The sequence below is a fragment of the Myotis nattereri genome (assembly GCF_964212035.1).
Source record: "Myotis nattereri genome assembly, chromosome: 2".
NCBI lineage: Eukaryota > Metazoa > Chordata > Mammalia > Chiroptera > Vespertilionidae > Myotis > Myotis nattereri.
This window is the reverse complement of record NC_138076.1, coordinates 112,085,665-112,096,345: the sequence shown is the minus strand read 5'-3', so window position 1 is coordinate 112,096,345 and position 10,681 is coordinate 112,085,665. Positions and strand designations below refer to the sequence as shown.

Sequence of the window (10,681 nt, the reverse complement as noted above, 5' to 3'; positions counted from 1 at the left end):
AATCCATAGGCAGCGAAATCACAAACATATGTCGAAGGAATTTCTTCTCTGATAATGCTCCTAGGGCAATGGAAACTAAAGAGAAAATAAACAAATGGGACTACATTAAAATAAAAAGCTTTTGCACAGCAAAGGAAACCATCAACAAAACAACAAGAAGACCCACAGCATGGGAGAACATATTTACCAAAGATATCACCAATAAGGGTTTAATCTCCAACATTTACAAGGAACTCATGAAACTTAATAATAGGAAGATAAACAATCCAATCAAAAAATGGGCAATGGACCTAGATAGACACTTTTCGAAAAAGGACATACAGAGGGCTGAAAGACATATGAAAACATGCTCAAAGTCACTAATTATACGAGAGATGCAAATCAAAACGACTATTCAGTATCACCTCACACCAATCAGAATGGCTATCATCAACAAATCAACAAACAACAAGTGTTGGAGAGGATGTGGAGAAAAAGGAACCCTTCTGCACTGCTGATGGTAATGCAAACTGGTGCAGCCACTGTGGAGAACCTCAAAAAACTAAAAATGGAACTCCCATTTGACCCAGTGATCCCACTTCTAGGAATATATCCCAAGAAGCCAGAAACACCAATCAGAAAAGATATATGCACCCCTATGTTCATAGCAGCACAATTCACCATAGCTAAGATTTGGAAACAGCCTAAGTGCCCATCAGCAGATGAGTGGATTAAAAAACTGGTACATCTACACAATGGAATACTATGCTGCAGTAACAAAGAAGGAACTCTTGCCTTTTGCAACAGCTTGGATGGAACTGGAGAGCATTATGCTAAGTGAAATAAGCCAGTCAGAGAAAGATAAATACCACATGATCTCACTCATTTGTGGACTATAGTGAACAACATGGACTGATGAACAGGGACAGATCCAAAGGCAAAGAAACAGCAATCAGACTATTAATCCCCAGAAGGAAAGTAGGGGAGGGTGGGGGTAAGGGGAAGAGATCAACCAAAGGACTTGTATGCATGCATATAAGCCAAACCAATGGACATGGACAACAGGGGGATGAGAGCCTGAGTGGCGGGGGGGGGGGGGGGGGCGGGGAGGGGAGGGGAGGGGGGGGGTTAATGGGGGGAATGAGGACACATTTGTAATTCCTTAACTAATAAAGAATTTAAAGATTAAAAAAAAGAAGAAGAAGCCACATGTGGAACAGGCTGGTTTGACACCCATGTGTGGTGTTTTTCTAATTGGAAGAAATATCTTGGCTGAGGAGGCCTTCCATGAGGAGCAAGAGATCCCAGCCCCACACCAGACCCTTGGCCCAGGGTTCCAGTGCCAGGAAGAGAAATCCCCATAACTTTGGGCTATAAAAATCAGCAGGAATAGTGTCTGAATGCCACAGAGGCTGCTGGAGACCCAGGTGTTTCTCTTAAAGGGCCAGTACACAGCCTTACATGGACTCACTCTCTCTGAGCTCCAGCACAGGGACAGCAGTTTGAAAGGATCTCCACCACCACCACAGAGCCAACTGGCAGGTGCCATATCTGATTTTCCATCAATCTGCCTCACATTTTTCATCTGCCCCTGGTAATTCCCTGAGACCCCACCCTCACTCAATTGGCAGCCCCACCCAAGCTGTTTGCAATGATCTTTTCATGGCTCAGGCTTCAGACTTTTCTAAAATCTCTCAAACAAGCAGCAGTTGATCTCAATGTGCCCCATACATTTAAGAGGCCCCAGGCGCAGCACAGGCAGCAGCCTGCTTTGGTTCACAGCTTGACCTCTCCTGGGCACCTCCAAGCCCAAAACAAGCAGCAGCCATATGCAGATCACTCTGTAGCTCGTTCAGGGTGGCTCCAGAAAGGTCACAAGTAGTAGCTGACTTTGTACCTCCCTGGAGGCCCTAGAGCCAGTGCACCCAGTGGTCAGCTTCAAAATACACCAGATTATAACTCTACCACACACACACGAGCAACACACTCAAGGGGCAGACTTGGAGAGCACCAAAGCCCCATTGAAGCAAGCCCTGCTCCATAAGGGCATCTCCTGCACAGCAGCTCTTCCACTATAGTCGTAGCTAGTCTATACAGCCAATTGGCCAGGGGTAAATCCCTCCCAGTAATGCCAACCACAAGCAAGGCTCAGCTACATCAGGACAGTGCACACAGCCCACACAGGAGTGAACCTAGAGTGCCCAGCTCAGGTGACTGAGCCCTACAGGACACCTACTATACAAGGCCACTATACCAATTCCAGGAGACATAGAAGCTCTACCTAATACATAGAAACAAACACAGGGAAAAAGCCAAAATGCAGAGACAAAGAAACATGTCACAAATGAAAGAACAGTAGAAATCTCCAGGAAAAATAACTAAATGAAATGGTGCTTTAGGTGATTTCCCTGAAGATCTCACACATCTTTTGTGAGGCTTATTCCTAGATACTTTAGCTTTTATAATGTTTGTTCTAAATTGTTTTGTATTATAATTCCTGACTTGTTATTGTTGATACTTAGGAACTTATCTTTATATATTAGTTTTATATCCAACAAACTGCTAGGAAGAGCTTTCTAGTTCTCATGGTTATGAAGGTCCTTTGGATTTCTATGGAAGACACACACCATGTCATCTGCTTCTAAGGAAAGGTTTGTATCTTCCTCTCCTAATTCAAATTCTTGTTATTTCTTTTCTGGAAAAAAAAAATTTACTGTTGGGAGTAGTACAGATGTTTCCCCTTTTATCCTCCATTGCCCCCTGCTCCCAGATCCTGCTTCACCCCAGGCCTTTACTACCCTATTATCTGTGTATATGCATTATGCATATATGAATATGTATAACATGCCTCCTCAATTCTGGGCGATCCCACTTCTCATTCTTGATGACTGCTCTCAGGGGAAAAAGCCTTCTGAGACCTAAAAGGCATCAGCAGGGGAGTCAGACTCTCCTGATCCTGGGTGGCCTTCCTCCCAGCCCTTCCCGGTTTCCTTGCATCTGCTAGCTCTGGGGTGTCTGATCTTTACAAATATGCAGGATCTACCTGACCATTTTCCTCTCACGGTTAGACTTTTCTAAAAGAACGCTGCCAGATGACTAGGAGAAACAATAATGAAAATAAAATATAAAAGGATAAAACAAATTTTCAGGGCATGAAGTCCAAGAACCTAATGAAACTTAAAGACTATGGACTCTCTGGCAGAACCCATCAGAAAACACTGAGGGTGGTCCCTTCCTGCCACCCTCTCCAGGGAGGGTCTCTGGTCTCCAGCTCTGCTCTGTCTCAGGCCCTCACCCACCTTGTCAGATCGCGTGCCCTTCACGAAGCACCCACCACACATTGGCCACCTTTACACGCACCAAGGGCAATGAATCGGTTCTGTAGCCTCTTCATCTCTTGTGCTGCATTGTCCATGACATCTGTCTCTAAACATGACATCTACCACACACACGAGCAACACACTCAAGGGGCAGACTTGGAGAGCACCAAAGCCCCATTGAAGCAAGCCCTGCTCCATAAGGGCATCTCCTGCACAGTAGCTCTTCCACTATAGTCGTAGCTAGTCTACACAGCCAACTGGACAGGGGTAAATCCCGCCCAGTGATGCCAGAAGAGGAGGTGCTACCCTGTAGACCCTCTTCCCAACTGCTTCTAACCCCAGGTCTCCAGCTTCCTGCTGGTCACTTTCACTCAAATCTCCCACCACTGTTTTAATCCACACAGTCACCAAACCAAAGTTCTCATCTCCCCTTCCAACCTCAGTTAGCACTGCTCCCAGTGTCCTTCTCTTTGAATCCCCCCATAACTTTCCTGCTCACCAGGCTCAGGCATGTAAGACTTGTCTTTCACTCATACCTCTCTCATCTCTGGCTCTGCTCAGAAACTACACGATGCTTTCTTTTTGTCTTCAGAAAGTATCTCTTCTCTGTCCTTCCTCTTTTCCATTTACCCCTCCTGTCACCCAGCCTGGCCTTCAACGCTCACTCTAAGGCCACCACACCCTTCCTGACTCCCAGCGGGCTGTAGATGGCACCTTCTTTCTTGAACAACACTTCAGCATCTCTCTCCCCTCTCTAAGTGGGTTAAAGGCTCTCTAGTCCTTCGGTTCATGTGCACCACCAGTGCTTACTGAATGCCTACTGTGTGCAAACATGGCCCCAGCCTAGCTCCATGTGCACAAGCAGCCATTAAATTCACTGCTTTCTAATCCAACGCCCTGTGTCAGTCACACGATCACACGTATTCCCGCCACACCGGAACCTCGCTCTGTTCTTAAAAGGTACTCCCTTCACTCCCCCTTCTATCCAAAGCCACATCTCCTAAGCCCAGTTCCAATTCCACTCCTCCCCAGCTATACCTTTTAACATTAGTACACTTCTCTGAAATCCCTCTGCCCTTATAGAGCTCCCTATTCTCCTGAATTTTCCCATCTCCACAAATAGATCTCAAGATAGAGACCGTGCTTAAGTTGAAGACACAGCATGTGCTAATGCATAAAGGTCGTGTTTCTGGGCCCACAGGAAGTTTGGTGCCCAGAGTGCTGGACCAGGTCCTCCTGAGGGGTGCACACTGGCCATGGCTCTTGTCCTGTGTCCCAGAGGCAGATGTCCAACAGGGTGGAGGGAGGGGCTAGGGCCAAAGGCAGAGTTAGGGGTCTTGTGACAGTCTGGGGCTGAAGGCATCCCTCCAAGCTCAGCGGGATGGCTATGGGGTCTGTGTAGGAGTCAGAATTGATAGCTTGGAGGAGAAGCAGGCTGTAACCTAGAATAATTCCCTGACATCTGACATCCTTCATTGGAGAGTGGGTTGTTTCATGTTCAATAATTAAGTTTCTCAATGAAAACTTGTTAATGTCTAAAAACATGCAGAGTAGAGAGGATGGCAGTTATAATATGGGGCAAGGAGGCTGGTAGGATACATGAAGATTAAGATTTCTCTATGGAGCTCAAATGACCAAAACAAAGCATTGGAAGTTTACTCGAAAAGAGGATTAACATCTGTCTATCTTTTTTAGGTCACAGGGAATAAAGTTTTGTTTGTTTATTTGCCTTTAAACCAATTCCTAAAAATTAGTATTATTAAGCATTTTCAGATTGGACATGATAGAGTTTTCTTTATTCTTGTATGTATACTCACGGCCTAGCCCATGTTCCTTACTGAACAGACTGGCCTTGAGAACAGCGGTGCTGTCTTTGGTTCCAGTTTGGAGCATCTGACCTGTTTGAGCAGAGGCCACATGGAGGATACCTTGTAGGCTTGGTCCCCTGTGTCTGAGGAGCACTGTCATCTTCACAAAGTGGGCCCAGGAGTCTTACTTCCCTCTGCCCGAGAGGCAGTTCACTGCATATGAGTATGGACCCCACCTTACAGTTAGAGACACAGGCTCCTGCCCAAGGACGCACAGAGAGTGCACCATCTATGTAACATTTGCAAAGAGAAAGATTCAAAAGGAAGGTAAAAAGTGGAAGAGGTAACAGATTAATACGGCAGACGTTATGAAGGTGGAATGAGCACGGAACAATCTGGGAGAACATTGCTCTAGTCTAACCTCACTTGAGCAGGACAGGTGAGATGAGGAACTGGACGGCTGCACAGGAAGCCCCAGAGACAGAGCCCGGAAGAGGCCAGGCTGGAGTTAGGAGGCTGGGAGAGGTCCGTGTCCCTTAGGAAAGTCACTTGTTAAGTAACCTGTGTTTCTCTCATTTAATCCATGCTTGAGTAGGGTGACTACAGAACTACATCAGTGCTGTAGACTATGTGGCATGTTGGTGAGCAATATGTACAGTTATATAGAGATAGGTATACACTCCACACACGTATATATGCACAGACACATGCATGTACATAAGTGTGTGCACACACTGGTACATGCACATATGTACATGAAAATGTACACACAGAGACACGTGCACACAGATTACAATGTGCACATGAACACACACATATGAAAGCATTGTGCATGCATGTTCACGTAAACTTTTCACACATGCAACACACATGCACTATAAAATGTATACAGGTGCAATACCTGCACTCACACAGAGGCAGGTATGCACACACCTGTACATGTAACCACTCACATTATGCACACATGTTTTCACTGACATGTATATGCATGCACCAGTGTGAACACATGTATAGGTGTGCACATGTGTGTATACAGCTTAACATAGGTGCATGTACATGTGCACACAAACTTATTCACACACATGAACATACAGGGCTGTGGAGAGCTCTGCAGCACATCCCACAGTGGGAAGTGTTAGGACAGCCATCCAATGACAGATATTCCATCCCTCAGGGACAATGACACCTGCCCCTTTGGCAGCTGGACTACAGCTCACCTGTACTACCCAATTATTAACAAGCATGTCCTCTTACAGGCTGGAGTCTGAAGAAATGGGGGACTGGAGCTTCCTGGGGAGACTGTTGGAGAATGCACAGGAGCACTCCACAGTCATTGGCAAGGTCTGGCTGACAGTCCTGTTCATCTTCCGAATCCTGGTGCTAGGAGCTGCTGTGGAAGAGGTGTGGGGAGATGAGCAGTCAGACTTCACCTGCAACACCCAGCAGCCAGGCTGTGAGAATGTGTGCTATGACAAAGCCTTCCCCATCTCCCACACCCGCTTCTGGGTGCTGCAGATCATCTTCGTGTCCACACCCACCCTCATCTACCTGGGGCATGTGCTGCACATCATGCGTATGGAAGAGAAGAAGAAAGGGAGGGAGGAAGAGAAGCTGAAGGGAGGCAGCCTACACCTCAGACCCGATGGGCAGTGTGGGCCCAGGAACCACAGCCAGAAGGACAAATTCATTCTGCGGGACGACCGGGGCAAGGTCCCAATTGCTGGGGCCCTGCTCCGGACCTACATATTCAATATCATCTTTAAGACACTGTTTGAAGTAGGCTTTATCGCTGGGCAATACTTTCTGTATGGCTTTGAGCTAAAGCCACTCTATCACTGTGACCGGTGGCCCTGCCCCAACATGGTGGACTGCTTCATCTCCAGGCCCACAGAGAAGACTGTCTTCATCATCTTCATGCTGGTCGTGGCCTGCCTGTCCCTCTTACTCAACGTGCTAGAGATATACCACCTGGGCTGGAAGAAGCTTAAACAGGGCATGACCAACCACTATAGCCCAGACACCGCTGAATCCAGGGTGGGGGCAGCAATATCTGGGGATGTGATCCCACTCCCCTCCCACTAGGCCACAGACACTGGTACTTGGGGTGCCCTTCTACTACACGCTCTCTGTCTCTTCCCTGGGATGGGCAACAATCATCATTATTCCAGGGCCCCTCCACCAGCAACAGACTTCAACATGGCAGCGCTTTCCCAAACACAGGTGAAGGGCCACCCTGACAAATTCTACAATAGTAACCACCACCTGATAATGACAGAGCAGAATTGGGCCAACCAGGAGCCTGGGCAGCAGATTCTGTGAGGAAGGTCTCCCCACCTGTGTCCACATCTTCCTCCTTTACCCCTCCAGGCAGCCCCCTGCAGACCCCTCAGGAGGGCAGAGGAGGCAGCAAAGAATGTGTCGTGTTGGAGAATGGGGACAGCAGCATCCTGGGAGAGAGCAGATTGGAAGTGACTCCTGATGAGCAGCAGCAGGCAGTGACCCCGCTGTGCAGATGCACATGCCACCTTTGCTGCCCACAGACCCCAGATGGTCAAGCAAGGCCAGAAAGGCAGCAACAGCCAGGCCAGACCCAGTGACGTGGCCATCTAGTGGTGGTCTCCACCACTTTTCTAGCATCAAAACCAAAGTGCACTTCCATTGAGCAGCTAGAGAGCCTAGTGACAGAGCGCGCTGGAGTGGGGGGAGAAGACCACCCGAGAGGTCAGGTTTCTGTGTCAGTGCTTGCTGTCCTTAACGCTGGAGGTGGAGTGGGGAGGACGACAATGCTTTCTATGGGGATGGGGGCAAAGTGGTGTGCAGGGGCCGATGCCCTTTAAGGATATTCCTGGTACCCAAGAGCCCTGAGCCAGGAGACCTTCTCAGGTGTTTCTGTCTCTGTGGCGGACTGTTCTGGGATGATAAAGAGGCAGGTGTCCGCAGTCACTTCAGTTTGGGGCCATTGGGTTTTCTGTCCTGAGCTCTCCGGAGCCTCTGGGCAGCCCAGAAGGCCACAGCTGCACTTAGCCCTATCTCTGTTTGATACTTTTAACTCAGAGTTGAAGTTCATTTGGGATATTTGCCAAATGCACTAAGAGGAAACTTAGAGCAAGCCTATGTAGTGTCATTTGGGATCCTGAAATTCCATGTGAGGCCCAGGATATCGAAGTGCAGGTTTCATGACAAATAACAATGAACAGCTCCCCCAGAGGCAGAGATTTGTGGGTGGTGACACAGAGGGGGCTGGGAAGAAAGCAGGTGGAAATGCAGCCACACTTGAGATCACTTTTAACAAAGAAATGGAAGCAGTAATGTGGCAGGCACTCCTTTGTGTGGTTGTTTTTTTGTTTGTTTTGTGTTGTTGTTATTTTTTCGGCTTTGAATTGTACGCATAGGTCTATATTTCCCACTTTCTCTCTTTCTAAAAAAATATAAGAAATGTATTACTATTACATGGATACTGACCAAAATAGTGATTATTTGTCCCTTTTCTCACCAGTAAAGATTTGAAATTTTTTTTAAAATAAATGCTTTGACTTCATGAGTCGGTCCATTACTATAAGAAAGTAAAAAATGAAATAAAAGCAAGGAAAAACTTAAATGCCTTTCAAATACTTGAAGTTCTAAAATGGGAGGTTAAAAGTTAACTGCTGCTGCCAGGAAAATTATTTTTACAGGTGGATGAATAAACTACACCTTTTTAACAGTGCAAATGAACTTCATGTTTCCTAACCATTCTTTGTGGACAGCCTAGTAACTTTCTAAAGTGTAAATAAAAGTGTGTGGGTTCACTCCCCGTGTAAGTGCATGGGTCATTTTGTGTGTGTGCCTGATTTGTCATCCACATGGACGCTGCTGTGACAGGGAAGGCTATTTGTGTGGGTGTGTGGCTAAAAGATGACAGAATTTCCTGTCCTGCGCACACACTGTTCTGTCTCAGCCAGTGTCTGAGCCGATGAGCAGTGGTGGTGCTGAGTGTGGGTCCTCATCACACTTTTCACCTCCAACAGCCACCGATTGTAGTTCTTATTCAGCAGAACACCGTCCACTGTCAATTTGATCTGTTTCTTTTTATGAATCCCTTTACTTTTCTGATGATTCTTTTTGACCCGCTAAAAGTCTGTTTGAATAAACTGTGATTCCTGTCTTCAGATTAACTCAAGCAGCTAGTTCATTAGTGCATTCAGTTGGCTGTGGTATGGGCTGGACCACCTCTCCAGCTTGAACAATGCTCACCTCCCATACATGGCCTATAGCCTTTCTCAAATGGTGCGTCTCAGCACTCTTGAGGAAAGTGTGCCATTTTTGTGGTATGAGTTATGTCCTTAAACAGGGTATCACCTCTTTCATATCAAAAGGGTACACCATAATATCCTCAGCAATAATATACATTTCCATCATGATGAATTTTAAATACAGTACATTTGACAAAATTGATTTATGATCAAGCATTTCTCTTTTCATGAATTCTGGAGTCTGAGAAGCAATTTTAACATTACAGAAAGCATTAATAAATGAATTCTTTAACTACAAAAGCAAGATCACTATATCGTTGGCTGCAAGACCATTTTTTTATCACTGCCTTTATTAGACAGAGATGTGGCTAGCTGGGATAAGACCCCAAACAGCTGACAAGAATACTAACAATTTGTAACTTATCCATTTGCCACATCCATCTAAAGCTGATGAGAATTCTGTCCTATTCATTTGCATTGAAGACCTCACGCAATTTAAGTCTATTTTTAAATGCCTTTTCAAAATTGTCTGGGGAAGCATTCCCTAATGAAAAACTACTTGGAGATTAAGCTGATATCCGCCTGTGCAAACAGACACGAGGGCTCCAGAGTTTTCATGTTAAATGTGGAAGCCAAGCTCCACTCAAACATCCAGGCAGCTGTATTTGAGAAAATATGAGGTTGACTGGTATAAGGCCAAAAGCCAAGAATATGCCAAGTTCTGATACCAGCCCAGCCTCTAACTTGCCATGTCAGCTCTAAAATGAGTCGCTTATGGAGAGAAGGAGAGGAAAGGTGAGAAGAGTTGGTGTTACTGCCTAGAAGTAAGATAGAAGACTGATCCTCATCTCCCCTCTGTGCCTCAAATAGACCGGGACCAAATCTACCTGGATCATGGTTTGGCACATAGTAGGCACCTCACAGTGAACCAATGACTGAGTGAATGAATGAATGAATGAACGAAGCTTGGATTCTGCTTGGCCATCTAAACTTCATTTGACATAGATTGAAGCATCAATGAATATGATATCAGAGAAGGATGTCCCCTTGCCAGACTGACTAATTCTGTCTGTAAAATCAACTTTACTGATATATAATTTGTGTTTGCCACATGGATATGCCAAAAGTGTATCACCACAGTCAAGAACATTTCTATCACCCCAAAAGGCCCCTGTGCTTCTTCTAGTCAATTCTCCTTCACCACCAACTTCATGCAATCACTAATCTGCTATCTGACATTATTGATTAGTCTTTTCTAGAATTTCATGTAAATGGAAGCATACAATATGAACTCTTCTCTATTTGTTTTTTTCACTTAACATAATGTTTTCAATGTTCTTAT

General features: G+C 45.8%; 1 pseudogene across 1 annotated transcript; it reads left to right on the top strand.

Moving 5' to 3' along the window:
• Positions 1-6,379: 6,379 nt before the first annotated feature.
• LOC308514662 (gap junction alpha-3 protein-like) lies at positions 6,380-7,717 on the top strand (annotated as a pseudogene). The gene has a single exon. The product of its transcript is annotated as a gap junction alpha-3 protein-like (transcript).
• Positions 7,718-10,681: the final 2,964 nt, after the last annotated feature.